Source organism: Ambystoma mexicanum, chromosome 13 (genome assembly GCF_040938575.1).
Source record: "Ambystoma mexicanum isolate Mex_15411 chromosome 13, UKY_AmexF1_1, whole genome shotgun sequence".
In the NCBI taxonomy this organism is placed as follows: Eukaryota; Metazoa; Chordata; class Amphibia; order Caudata; family Ambystomatidae; genus Ambystoma; species Ambystoma mexicanum.
In genome coordinates, this window is record NC_090938.1 from 841,142,956 (window position 1) to 841,158,190 (window position 15,235).

The following is a 15,235-nucleotide window of genomic DNA, read 5'->3' on the forward strand; positions in this document are numbered from 1 at the left end:
AGAGGGTGAGCACTGACCTATGGGCCCGTCAGTGAATTCCTCTCCTTCAGAACACGTGGCAGCGCGAGGATGGTTTCGGCCATTAATTATTGATTAAATAATACTAAGACAACTTAGACCGACGGAACGAAGTAACTCCGGGCCTTCGGCAAGATCATGAGTCCTTTCGCCATTCCGGCTGAGTAGACTGAGAAGCTCCCCGTCGACAATGATAGAGTAAAATTAAAAAAATCTGCAGTGGGTCTGAAGGAACCTGCCTTTCCAAGCATAACCCTTCTCATTCCCACGGGCAGCCAATCAGACGAAAGCCTTAAAAGCAGGAAGAGGAAGGGGCGGTGATCCCGAAGTTCCAGAGAGGAAAAGATACGATCGGTGAGGGAAACAGTAAACTCATTACTTTGGCAAATGTCTTGTAGGCATTAGAGTAAGTAAGGGAAAGGTAACGGAGTGTGGCGGAGAAAAAATAAAGTAGTTAGAAATAGAGAAGACTGTATATATATATATATAGGGGGTTAATGACTTGAGCATAAGACATAAAAATGTAAGGATACCGGGGGGACACCTGAGATAAAAACGTAAGGATTTGCCTTATTCCTGCACTTTAAAACAGCGTTCAGAAGAAACGTGAACTCAGGGCCCACAGTGGGGGGACAATTAGGCTACGGTGACGATTAAAGACGGCCTCAAAGGGGTTCATTTACACCTCATGTCGGGGTATTGATTAGAAGGCAGGTATACGTGTGTCCAGCTGGTGTTCGTCTAGTCTGTCGAGTGTCTGTCATATGTGCCTTGTTGTATGTCAAATGTAAAATAATTGTATTAATGATTGTTTGAAATGCATTTTGGCTTTACGCGATTCTGTAACTAAGAGGGAATCGCCATTGAATTGATGGGTTTTGAGTAAATTGTTGGTATACATTTTGGCGGGAAAAGATTGGATTGGAGCTTGCGTATGTGGTGCTCGCTCATACTATTGGAAGGTTAAAGAACTGTATAAATATCGTTAGTGACGAAATCAAAAATGGAGGAAGTTACCCCGCTTGCGCATTTGTGCATGCAACTGCCCAAGCATGCACCTAAACTAAAGAAATACAGCAGGGAGTGGGTTAAGGGTACCGCCAATAAGATGTGTATGCCTTGGCCCCAGAACGGGTCACTCTCTAAAGCCGTCTTACAGCATATGACGACTTTCCTGCATGACACATATACTGGCAAGAAGCTAGAGAAACGTCTTGCTGTTCTAGAATTGTGGAAGATGTTTGAAGAAACGAAGATGGAAGAACCACCCACAGACTGGATACTAAATGTATGTACGGAGGGGGGTGAGACGCCTACTGCGCCACCAGCTCCGCCTGAGCCAGTCATTGAAGGGAGTAAAACAGAGGGGCTTTACCCACTAAGAGAACTTAAGGCTGCCATGGGGTATAGCAAGCCCGCATATGAGTCGCCTACGTACAGTAGTGACGATAATAAGGGAAAAGAACAGGAAAACAATATCGCCTCCGCGGTCTTAAGGGACAAAGAGAGATGCGAAGATGAAGGGAAAGATTGGGTACAGAGTTGTGAACCTCCAGATAAGGGGAAAGAGGGAAATAAACATAAAGGAAAAGAAGGTAGAGGTGATGAGATAGCATTTATGAAAGACAAATGGATGGGAGGTCAGATATTACTGAAGTTGGATGGAAAAGGAAGTGATGATTTGAGGCCAAGGGGGAGGTCTGATGAGATACAAAGGAGAGAGAGAGAGAAAGGGATGGAAGGAAGGGATGAAAGGACAAGAAAGAAAGATAGGCTAAGGCGAGAACAACTATATTGCGAAGAGCAAGGAATACCCCTCAGTCGCACACAATACGCAGCCTATGAAAAGTACAGGCAGAACATGTTAAGGTTAGAGGAAGAAAGGAGAGTGCACGAAAGGAAAGTAAAAAAGCGGGAAGATGAGGAAAGTAGAGGGGCAAAGGAACGTAGAAATGAATGGATGAGGGAAGTAGATAAGGCTAGAGAAGAAGCAAAGAAGCAAAAAGAAATAGCTGAGGAAGTAGAATGCAAGCGCAGACAGAGGGCACGAGATCTTGAATATTTGGAGCGGGAAGTGTTTAAACCCAATCCTACAGTAGAATGGGAAGACGTAGAAGAATTCTTTCCTGCAAGCGATGTGGTACCAGGTACAAGTGGGACAAATATTGAAGATGACTTCGACACCAGAAGCATTGGGGAAACGATTGATAAAATCTATGACGAAATGGGGCTGGAACTAATTTCCCAAGGGGGTAGGGAAGATGAGCGCTTAGAGAGCACTCACTTATATGACACTGAGGATGTCACCCGAAGTAGTGGGAGCAAGGGACTGTCCCTAGACAGGCTGGAGATTGGGCAGAATGAAGAAGATGCAAGGAGTTGTGTAAACTGGGAGTATTCAGAATCTGACTCCGGTGGGGAAACGGAGGATGTGGCACATGAAGGAGGGAGACGGTGCGAAAAACGGCTCCCAGGGGACCGAGGGGTATGATGGTCAGACGTTAGTGGGTCCGTAACGAGGATACCAAAGTCTGCTGGACAGTTCAGCCGACATGAAGAAACACCCCACGGTCAGAGGGGGGCATCAGCACCAGCCTATAGGAGGACTGTTCATTCCAATTCCCGTTGCTAGAGAAAGGGGGAGTAAGACCACAATATATTCCATGGCCACACATGGACCGAGAGAACCTTAAAAATAAGCTTCCAATGCTGACATCGGGAGCCGGAAAGTGGATACATGAGTTAGAGTAAATGATGCAGGGTGTCATCTTAACTATAGGGGACATTAAGGGCTTCCTAATTGCCATACTTGGTGAAAGAGCAGATGATGTATGGAAACGGGCAGGCTATCCTAGGGTGACCCTAACTAACACCTCCCATGACGGAGCTCCATTTAATAACTGTAGGGCAGCAGTGTGGAAAGTGCTGCGAACGCTATATCCAGACACTTCTGATATGGGGACTATAATGACTCGGAAAATGGAAGAGTCAGAGGATCTGTTGATTTATATCCAGAATTTTCAAGACGCGTTGGTGCTTGAAACGCTTGAGTCTTGGACGAAATCTATCCCTGTATTCTATCACATATTATGACAGGGGTTGCCTGAACGGGTGCAGAAGCAGCTCAAAAAATTGGAAGGAGTAGAAGCAAAACCATGGGCCGAAATACAGTTGAGAATTGCATATTACTGTAGATTGCGGCAAGAAAAGAAACGGAAAAAAGAGGCAACTCGTAAGGGCGAGGAGGCGAAGCTGGGGCAAAAGAAGCTCTCAAAGTATGCTGTCGAGGGAGCCATGCTCACCAGCCCAGCCGAACCAAGCGCACAACAAGCGACCAACCCATCGCAGAATAATCAGGGTAACGCAGGATTTTACCCAAGAGGAAGGGGTTTTGGAGGAAGAGGATGGCAGATTAATCAAGGAGGGTTTCAAGGTAACCAAGGAGGTTTTCAGAATATTCAAGGTGGCTTTCAGAACACGCAGATGGGCAGTCCAGCGATGCCAGATGGACATATAGCCCGACCACCGCCAGTGTGTTGGCTTTGTGGAATGACAGGACACGTGGCGCGCATGTGCAGAAGCCAAAGCATGTGGCAAAATAGCCAACGGATGGGGGCAGGCATGGTGAATCAGCCTGCCGTCCCGCAACAAGGCGGTGCACAAAATTACACCATGCAGCAGCAGGCGTCAGGCGTGCAGCAAGGTGCACAGCAAGTGGATCAACCACCGAACATGGGAAACTTGCCACAGGGACAATCCCAGCAGGCACCACCGCAAATGTCACAGGGCACTAGCTCCGGAGGGCGAGTTAACCCTGGGGCTGGGGGAAATCAACAAGTATACAGTGGGCCGAACTTATATATGAAATAGGACAGTTTACGGGGGACTCTGATGTGCTCTATCCTATCAGTGACACCAGACCCTAACAGGGAACCTAGGGTGAATGTCGTCATAGGGGGTAAAGATTATTCCTTCTTAGTTGACACAGGTGCAACGTGCTCGTGCATACGAGAGGGCACATTTTCTCCTTGTCCGGCAAGGATATAGATACTCAGAGTTTCACTGGAGCTCATAGTAGAGTTCCCTTTACAGACGCACTCCCAGTCTCAGTGGGAGAGCGCAAAATGAATGTACCCCTATTATATTCACGTCAGACCCCATTTAATATTCCGGGCCGAGACCTGATGACTAAAATAAACATGACCATCTTGTTTACCGAGAATGGTATAGTGTGCTCCACTCCAGGAATGCATTATTCAAACGTGTGCGAAATGTTCAGAGCATACTCAGGACGTATAGCCATGAGAACTGTACCGTTAGAGCCAGAAGTCTTTGCATATGGCATGCAGGTGCTTATGACGGGATTGCCAGGCCTCGCAGATAGAACTATGAGGACATCTGATGAGTTTCTGTTCAGGCCAAGAATACCCATGCACGAAGAGGAGGGACCAGTATTTCCCTTAATGATACAATCTGCTGCAGTGCGAGGGAAAGTGGTATTGGTCGAAGGATATGATGACGAAGGCAGACAATGGTGTGCGATTATCACCATCGAGGAAGGGTATCAAGTGACTGACGTCACCTATGATGATCTGTTCGAAGAGCACCCTGACCTAGAGGAGACAAGAGTGAAAGGAAGTCTCACATTTTGGGTCAAAATGATCAAACGGGAGGTGCCACAGAGAATGATTTTGGCACTGGTACGTCCAGAATACTTTGATGACGACACAGCCCAAGTGCCTGCCACAGTATGGACTACAGGGCCCTATGACGTAGGTCTCCTGAAGGGGGCAGGTGAAGTGAAAATTAATCTGAAACCAGGAGCAATTTTACCACTAGCGCAACAATATCCCATGTCCAGAGAGGCAGATGCAGGGATCGCGAAGCCAATTTCCGCCATGATGGAGCAGGGCATCCTAGTGACGTCAGAATCACCTTGCAATACGGTGATTTACCCTGTCAAAAAATCAAAGGGAGGATCCTGGCGTTTAATCCAAGATTTGCAAGCATTAAACAATATAGTTGAAGCCGAGTTCCCTCTAGTTCCTAATCCATCCACAATACTATGTAACATACCCACTGAGGCAAAATATTTCACGGTGATCGATTTAAAAAAGGCATTTTTCTCAATTCCACTGCACCGTGACTCTCAGGACCTGACGTCATTCACTTTCAGACAGATGCATCTGAAAAGCACGAGGTTGCCACAGGGGTATTGCGAGTCCCCGTCTATTTTCAACAGAGTCCTGCAAATGGACCTAAGCAATATTGTGGTGGACAGTGTTGTTTTGCAGTACGTAGATGACATTCTGATCTGCAGCACCACTGAAGAGCAATGCAGGCGCGACTCTGTCCAGCTATTGACTATACTGGCCGAAAAGGGATACAAGGTTGATAAGGAAAAGTTGCAGTACTGTCAACAGGAGGTGTTGTTCATAGGGCAACTAATCTCTCATGAGGGAAAAAGGTGACCCCAGAAAGGGCTGAAGCTATCATGAACACGGCCAAGCAGCGCACGATAAAACAAATGCAGAGCTTCTTAGGGCTGTGCAATTATGTCAGAGCATGGTTCTTTGACTACAGCTCATATACCAAGTCCTTGTTCAGGCTTTGAAGAAAGCCCAGGCAACAAAAGGAGAAATTGAATGGACTGAGGCAATGGAGAAAGGGTTTGCAGAACTCAAGGGGGCAATTTGTAAGGTGCCAGTTCTCGGGATTCCTAATTATGCAGAGGAATTCTACCTGTTCTCACATACCGATGGTAATTTTATGACAGCAGTGCTCACGCAGCGAATCTCACTGGGGTACAAGCCCCTAGCATATTGCAATGGGAGTCTGGACCCGGTTATGAAGGGCCACTTCCCATGCAAACAAAATCTAGCTGCTGCTGCATTCGCTATCAAAAAAGCGTCATCCATCGTGATGGGTCTGATGCTGGAAATGCATTGGAGGGACAGGGCCTCCCTGTCCTTGTCCTGTAGTCCTTTTTCATTGTGTTCTGTATTGTTTTCTGCCCAGGAATCCATGTGGGACTCCTAGCAGTGCAGCTCTTCCTGTTTTTGGTTTGGTGTACAGACCCATGGGATACCCTTATGGCACCCATGGGTGGGGGGTACAACCCTGTGCCCCTAGTGTATGTTTTTGGGCGCCTGTGGGTGGCCCACAGAGCAGGGTAGGGGCTGGTGGCAGCTACATGCTGAATTTGACAGGTGCCCTGAGTATCCTCCATTTTGGGATACCTAGGCCCTGCCATTGGAATCAGTTGATTACTGATAGAAAACAAGATGGCCCCTGCATTCTCTTGCTTTCTATTGCCTGTTACCTTGTTTTCCCAAAGTCCTGGGAAGCCCTGACTCTGTCCCTTCCCCCTGACTGGCTGTTGGGTGGAAATTCCATATATGGTGTTGTTGTGAAGTCCAGTCCAGACTGGCTGGAGCCTTCCCAGTGACTGTATGTTGTGGGTACACCCTGTGGGTGGGACCTGGGTGAATGGAGTGTGTGACCAATATGCACTTCTTGTTGTGGCTGTCTGGTTTCTGGTATGAGGGACAAAGACTAAGACAGCCCTGCCCGAAACTGGCCTGAATGCAGTGTGTAGTGTTGAATGGATGGGTACTTGTCCCAATCCACATTCCTTGTTGTGATTGTCTGAGAGGGAGGAGGATGGCCTGAATGCACTGTGTGCCTGATTGGCTGACTGACTGCATGAATGCCCTTCTGTATGATTGGCTGCTGAGTGTGACCCAGCAGTGTGGATGAGAGACCGAATAGTATATCTGGAGACCTCTCACCACTGGAAATTGTACAGAAGCTGTGTCTACACTTGAAGAGTAACTGGAACTGCTGATCCTCGACGCCCAGCTGGAAGAAAAAGACTTGCTGTTGCATTTGCTTCGACCTGATCTGAAAGCTGCCAAATTCATCGAAGACTGATCTGAGAGAGGACCTGGTCAGGCGCCCTCTTCCCGTGCTCCAAGGGACCATCGAGCACCGCTGGCCTTCGCCGAAGCTCCCTGGAAGTCAGACCTTCAAAAGGCTGCTGACCGGAGACGAGACCGCCGAGGAGAACGAAGTGAAGCACCCCGACATCGCCGCCGTCGAAGTCCATTGCTGTCGCCAAGGTTCGGAGTACCGCCGTAACCGCTGAAGGCCCGTCGAAGCCGTGTTGCCCCAGAAGAGCCGTCCGCTCCTTTGCCTAAGACTGTTGAATCGAAGGACTCCCTTGTCCGCACCGACGACCGCTTTATCCTGCCGGAGAGAGTCGAGGCTGCCGCCGCACTGAGGAGAATCTGCCGGTGGGTTTCCCGCCACCTGAAGATCACAAAGACTTCGACGACTCGACGCCCTTGCTGGGCCACAGTTCTTCCGAAACTCTTTGCGGTCCTGAACAGTCACTCGCCGAGGTGCCCCGCACACCTCATCCTCGCAGGACGTCGCCAACGAGCACCACCTGGATCGACGCCGTGGTCTCGGCACCCTCAAACTTCTCATCGACGCCGTTGACGCCAAGTTCACCTTCTTCGACGCCCCTCAACGATCCATGGCTCATGCTTTAAAGGGGGCCACTCAAGATGGATCCATAGACGCTTCTTCGAAGAACTCTGCTCCACCAGGTACATTGGGGGGGTAAAAACATTATAGGAGAAAATAAGACGTATTGATCAATATATGGACTGGGCTTGTGCTATATCTTTATTTTACTGGTTGCCCAGGTGGGGGGATCTCCACACAGAACTGTGTCTATTGGTAGGGGCCAGTAATCTGCCTATTGTTTCAACCATCTTGATTTTCTTCCTACCTCTATTGCTGGTTTCCTTGTTATTGATCTGTGTGACATTCTGACAGTATAGTTGATGCACTTTAATGAGATCTGATAATATTGGTGGTACCACTTTAGAACTGTATATATTTACCATTGTTGATTTCCGAGTACAAAGTTAGTTATTATGATAGTGTACATACCTTTGAATATTAATTATATAAAGACTGTGTTTTCAGTAATACAGTGTGTGGACATTCCTTTGTGGGGGCTTGGGGACTACACTGTACTTAAGAACCAGCCTGCATCACCTCCTGAGAAGATAGGCCTTGATTGCTCGTCCATTGCTACCTTATAGAGAATCTTGGCTGGGGTCCTCTGTGCCTCTCCTCTACCATATAGAGAGCAGAAGTACAGACCCCCCTCCAGTATTTTACAATGGGGTGCTCCATGACATTGTATGGTGAACATTCGCTCTCATACTAGAGAAGCCAAAGGGCACACTGACATCTCAGAGAGCATCCGCCTATGAGGTGATTATCTCTAACCCATCGATCAAAATAGTTTGATGTAAAACTGTGAACCCTACTACATCCATAGCTGATCCAGTCGCAGAAGGAGATCCTATACATGACTGTGCGAATTATGAGGAATTCTATGATGAAATCCCTAGGGTAGAGGAAAATGCCCTGGCAAGTGGAGAAATCGTGTTCATTGACGGTTCTTCGAGAATCGACCAAGAAGACGGACAAAGGTATACCGGCGTGGCCGTGGTAAAACACCTAGCAAATGGAGAGTTTTGAGTGCTCGTCAGTGTGCGAATACCCTCTCACTATTCTGCGCAAGCTGCAGAACTGCTGGCACTGATGCTCGCCATTGTGAATCATGCAGACCAGGAAGTAACTATGTATAGTGACTCAGCCTATGTTGTGACCTCCACAGTACATGCAGGTCTAGCGTGCTGGAAAAGGAGGGGCTACCTCCGAGCAGATGGCACGCCAGTGCAACATGCAGCCTTATTGAACAGGCTGATAAAAGCACTACAGCTCCCAGTGGGCATAGCGGTCGTGAAATGTGCCGCTCATACCAAGGGGACGTATTTCGTGTCACGTGGAAATCATGAAGCAGACACGGAAGCCAAGTGCATGGCATCCAAGAATGAAACAATCATGGACGTGGAGGTGGCACGTACCCATGAGCGGATGATGGGAGTGCGAGCCACACCAGAAGCCTATAGCAATATGGGGCAGACTCAGTTAATGGAGCTCCAGGGGGAGGCACCTCAGGTGGAGAAAAATCTGTGGAAGCGTCAAGGGTGTTCTTTAAACCCCTCTGATGGGTTGTGGAGGCAAGACAGCACTGGTAAATGCCTGTCGCCCTTCTAAAAGTAGCATTAGAGCAACTGCACTACCCTATTCACATGTCAAAAGAAAACCTGGCTGCAACGCTCGCAGAAGACTGATTCACACCGAATTTAGCAGAGCATGTTGCATTTTTTATAGTGAACTGTATAATCTGCCAGCAATTCACCGCTGGGCACACATTAAAGGTAGTGAGAGGGATCATCCCCAGACCGAATGGGCCATTCCAGCACTTGCATATCGACTACGTCAACATGATTCAAGTGTGCAACGGATACAGGTATTTAATTGTGGTTGTGTGTCCATTCTCTTGATGGATAGAAGCAGGTCCCTGTACACACCCAGACGCTACCTATGGTGCCAAGTTCCTAGTGAGGGAAGTGTTCCCTAGATGGGGGGTGTGCGAAGTAATGAGATCAGATATCGGGGCTCACTTTGTAAATTCAGTTTTCGAACAGATTAGCTTGTTGCTTGGTATAAAGCACAAGTTCTCGTCTGCATATCATCCTGAGGGGAATGGGATATGTGAACGGATCAACGGCTTGCTTAAGGAGAGGATAGCCAAGTTGAAGCTCACATTAAAGAAGGGATGGCTGCACTGTCTACCATTGGCATTGTATGCACTTCGGAACCAACCCGGCTCCGACCATCATCTCACGCGCACAAGATAGTTACAGGCAGAAGGATGAGGACCCCTCTTAACCCTAAAATAGAGCTAGATGTGATGCCCAGCCGACTAGGGAGGTTCTAGGAACAGAGATGCAGGACTACCTAAGCTGTATGACATCCAGTGCCTCTGTCATTACAGGCCAGCTGCATCAACGGCGAAAAGGGGACGGCGCAGCACGAAACACAGCAAGAAGTGCTAAAGCAGACACTGAGCAAGGTGTACATGCGCCCCTCATCTTCCCTGGTGACAGCGTGCTTGTGAAGAACTTTACCAGGAAGAGGTGGGACGAGCCAAGATGTAATGGCCCGTTCATCGTAGAGGACTGCACCCCCTCCGCCGTCAAGCTCCAGGGCAGAAGGGCATGGATCATCATAAATGACATTAAACCGTATATAGGGGAGAGCCCTTCTGCTGCAGAAAACTGCAAAGAAACCACAGACGTCGGGGAAGAACCCCAGCACGTGCAGACAAGATCCATAGCGAGGAAGAAGGAAGCATGAGCAGGAAAACCAAGACAAAGAACCCAGATGCAAGTTGTGGCATAAAACTGGACAGGTTCCCCAAGCAAAGGGGGATAAGGACATAACGAACACTCTGTACATCCCAGTTGCAGGGTAAAGAGAAGCACATCCAAAGCCACAACAACATTGATAAAATGAACTTGTGAAAGCACGACATGCCCAAGTAGTGCAAAGAATCAAGACTCTGATAGATTGCAAATAAGACATTGCCTGAGAGTGTAACAAAGTATCCTGAAGCAATCTGTATCGAGACTTTGTTCACAGAATTTATGGTACATTCCAGCAGACGTCTCAAGTGGGATGTGCTAACCTATTTCCAACTTGTGGTGTTATCCTACCCATCCCTCATAGGGAGAGGAGCCAGTGTTACAGACTTTATTCAAGATCCAGCTAACAAAAAAGTAATCAGGCGGTTGCTGACCATCATCGCAGAGGTCTTCGCTGAGTTACCAGAGCATAGTGAGAAGGACACAAATGCTTCCACTGCCAATAGACATTGATGAACTCACATTTAATTTGTTCTTCCAAATAATCGAGAAGTGCCCAGGGGTCGTCGGGAGAACAACTGATACACGGACTTATATCAGAGATCCAAGAAACCTAGCTCAACTGAGTCAGCTGTGGACTAAATGAAATAATTTGGTGGTAATCCACGCAACGGGAAGGTGCAACGACTGTGCAAATCAAAAGAAAAGCTTGTGATCAGGACACAGCCAAACAGAGCAAATGTTCTTATCACCCGAGGACACCCAGCTGGCACAGAACGTCCTGTTTAGATTAGTCACAGACTATCCAGAAATGGTAGGAAGGCCTGCAGATGTTGACGTCATCACCTTCCTAAGAGATCCGGCCAACGTCCCACACATGGGCACACTTTTCCATGGTATAATGCTCCAAGTGGAGCTGTCCAACTTCCAGCGAGAATTCCTAAGGAGATTCCAGTGAGACTTTCCGCCAGGGACAAATCAAGGAGACAAAGACACAGTTCTTCAAACTTTCCGCCGCAGAGCAGATCGAGGAGAGAGACACTGTTCTTCAACTTGTCGTTGAGAGACCAAGCGAAAGGAGCGGACACAAGAACTTCACCATCTTATTTTCCTTTTTCTTCATTTTTCTCATTTTTTCCTTTTTTTTCATATGTTCACTTTTATTTTTATTTTTGTTTTTATTTTTACAACATTTTATTTTTGTGTGATTTTTAGCAGTTCCATCTCTTCATTCCTTCGCATTGAGCAAGTTCCAGCATGTCCTCAGGACCAAAGCAAATTCGAGGAGAGCCCTGGGACCTCACCCATTATAGAGATGCATAATGAATGTGATGTACCAAAATTGCTAGCCTAACCCTTTTCCATAGTCTAGCACAGAAACTGTACTGAGTACCCAGAGACTACCGTCGTCACTCACATGACGGGGGACATTTGGAGAAGTACTCGTCACTTTAATAGTATTGAACTCATTCGAAATGGGGGCCCAGAACAGTAACTTGGTTTTGCCCCCAACAGAAGGGCGCCCCCACTTCCCTGGAAGAAAATGCTGCAAATTGTCGTTCCGAACGATTATGTGTATCTGTATAGTTATTATTATTGTTTTTCTGTCATTAACAATCAGAACTGCTTTCTTTATTGGTGTGCGAAGTGTCCCAATCTCAGTGCACCCACCAGATAATGAACATCTGGGGCCTACGAAAGCACCCAGACCCTATATAGTCATTCCAGTCCCAAGAAAACCTGATAATAAAAATAACAAACTAAATTTAAATGTAATAAGCAATAATTTAGACACATTTGAGGTAAAAAATGAAGAGAAAAGCTGGAGACAGGGTCAGCACGGAATGAATGAAAACGCTGCACTGACCACTGCACGCACCCACACACAGGATGCACACAGACAAGGGCAAGTGTCAATGGCTACAGGGCCTCCAACTAAGGCAGCAGAGAAGGGGAGACTGCCTGCCGAACAATCAGTTCCAGAAAACAGTGGAAGTACCCAAGAGGAGCCAAGTGAAACACTAGAGAGAGAGAGGGCATAACAAAATCCCTCAAAAGAACAGAAGTAGCCACGAAGGAATTCACAGAGAAAACACAAATGCTGATAGACTATTTGTTCCCTTTCATAGTCAGAGCAAAGAAACTGCACGAGGAGCTGAAAGGCAGGACTATAGTGACTATAACGGCAAGCACACCTGCTCCAACGCAAGGAACAAGCCTCAGGCCTACAACACGATCACGCGTTGGGAGGCTGGGGAGCCAATGGCGGTTAGAGGAAGTCTATGACAAAATACAAAAGGGAAGGAAAGGAAACACAAAACCTTCTCCTACCACAGCGATGCAGTCGAGGCAGCCTGCTCCACCGAGACACCCAGAGAGGAAAAGCAGCACAGACGCATTTAGAGACATAGTCATAGCAAACTACAGAAGAACGCTGAGAATCAAGAGAAGCCCACACGAAGATGACAATGAACTTAATGATTACCTGGACAGCACAGCCCATTTCAGAAACAACATATGGTACCAGCACATGAAAGAAGTAGGACGAAGCCAGTCAAAAGGAGAATGCTTCGTCTCTGCTCTCCTACCATACAGCATGGGAAAATCCAAGATCTTCGTGGCTGTAGAAATTGATGTCCCTACAGCACACTGTATGTCACACGTAGCAATGTGCAACACCAGAGGACAATTTATGGGAAGAGACGCTTCACTGATATGGGCCACCGAAAACGACTACCCTGACGAAGATGGTTACGTCCAGGACATTAGAACAAGAAACAGGGCGCACACCAGAAATCACGTGATCCGATACGAGAATCCTGACGTCAAAGGATCAGGGACACGGTGGGTGACAAACCCGAGACAGAAAAACTGCAGAAGAGGCACAAATCTGGAAGAACAGAGGCCAAATGCAGATCTGGGGAACAGTGGTTTCCCCAAATGGATGGGAAGAAGGAGTAGTGATCTGCCGAGCGTGGATGGTCCTTGGAGCCTGCAAAGAAGCAATCGAGAATTCGCAGAGGTTATGCAAACCTCTGTGGTCAAGGTTGGTAAAACTGCTAACATGGGTGGAAGATAGAGGAGGACCCCTGCAAATAGTACCACTGGAAAGCCCGAACCTATGCTTCAGAAGTAATGGCCCAAGGAAGATGAGAGAGAATGTAAACTGTGGAAGAATCTTGGAAGCCCCAGGAATGACACAAGGTACTGAAGTTATCATGGACCATTACTGGCCGTGTGGATCCAAGGCATACATAAGACTGCCGAAAAACCAGGGAGGCATATGCACACTAGTGAACGTCCACGTTCCGTGCTAGTGATCCCTAAGAATGACCTGAAGTTGGACAGTTTCCCGAAAGCAGATGCTCATCTAAGAAGAAGGAGATCTGTGGAACCGGTATCCAGGATGAAGAGGGAAAATCACTTTTCTCCAAAATCAGAAGAGGCATTCCATGCAATCCCGTATGAACACAGGCTGTTCAGCCTCACCTCAACAGTATTCACAACACTACTCCTGCCCCACATCCAAGTTGGAGTGAAGCTAAATGGTTGCAGATAACCAGATGGGAGTTATTGAAGACGATCAATACCACTATAAAAGGATTGAACGCGATCAAAGAAGAGCTGAGAGCAATCAGACTGATGACCCTCCAAAACAGATATGTGCTTGACATGATCACTGCAATGGATGGAGGTGTTTGTGCAAAAATCGGAGAATCATGTTGCACATTTGAACCATCACACGATGAAGAAAACGGAACCCTAACAGAGGCCATAAGCATGTTGACAAACCTGAAAAACCAGATGATCGATGAAAGTGATGAAGTGGACGATGACAGCTGGTTTGGAGACCTATTCTCGTGGGTCCTACACTGGATGGCAGATATATTAAATTTTCTGGGAGCTCTACTAGCAATGGTATTGCTAGGATTCTGTGTTATCAAGATAATCATTACACAGTGCCAGGAAACTGCGAAGAAAGCAATAGGGATGAAAATAATGGTTGATGTCGAGCCAGGGTGGAAGCCCAGAGACCTGACTGATGAAGAAATAAGAGACTTTGTGAAAGCCAGCAAATTTACGCCAGAAGGAACAAAGTTCACATACCCTAAGAAACGAAGAAGGTATGAAGGAAAATGGATCTACTGCAGCCCAAATGGACAATGTCAGCTAATGACATGGAACAAAGACAAACATGTGAAAACAGCAGGGAGTTTGAAGGGAGTGATAAAAATATGGACTCCAAAGGCTCACACATTCAGACCATCATGTACAAACCCTGAAGACGATGAACATGACACCGAAGAACCAAAAGAAATAAATGCAAAGGAGGTTGCAGAAGTCGTCGATGAACTGACCAGAGGGGGGGAGTGTAGAGGAGGTCCCAGACATGGCCTGCACCCCTTCCCCTCACTTCCAGGTATCAGCAGCATACTCGCCAAGGTATGTGACGTATGAAGAGCAAATGAACCTACAAAGAGCTGCACTGGGACTCTTCCCAGTATGCATCAGAAGATCCATACCTGTTGAAGCACCCATAACCAGACAACCCTGGGCAGCACAGTACCCTATCAGACAGCCATACCAGCCGCTGATACGAAATGAGGAGTACCTACATAAGGTCCATGAAGAGACCCCAAAAGCCTTAATGGAAGGCGAGTGGAAATGACACAAGGGCCTGAACAGACTCGTGAATTAACAAAAGCGGCTATCGAAGACAAGCACGCCAGTGCGAGTAACTACGAAAATAAATGTAATGGACACAGAGAAGAGACAATGTTAAAACGTAAGGAAACAGTGCTACGAAACAAGATGGAAGCAACCGACCTGTTAAACGTGTAAATAGGCTTGAAACGCAAGATGCTAAGAAATTGATATTGCTTGCAATGCTTAGTAGAAGATAAAGCGGCAAGCGCCAA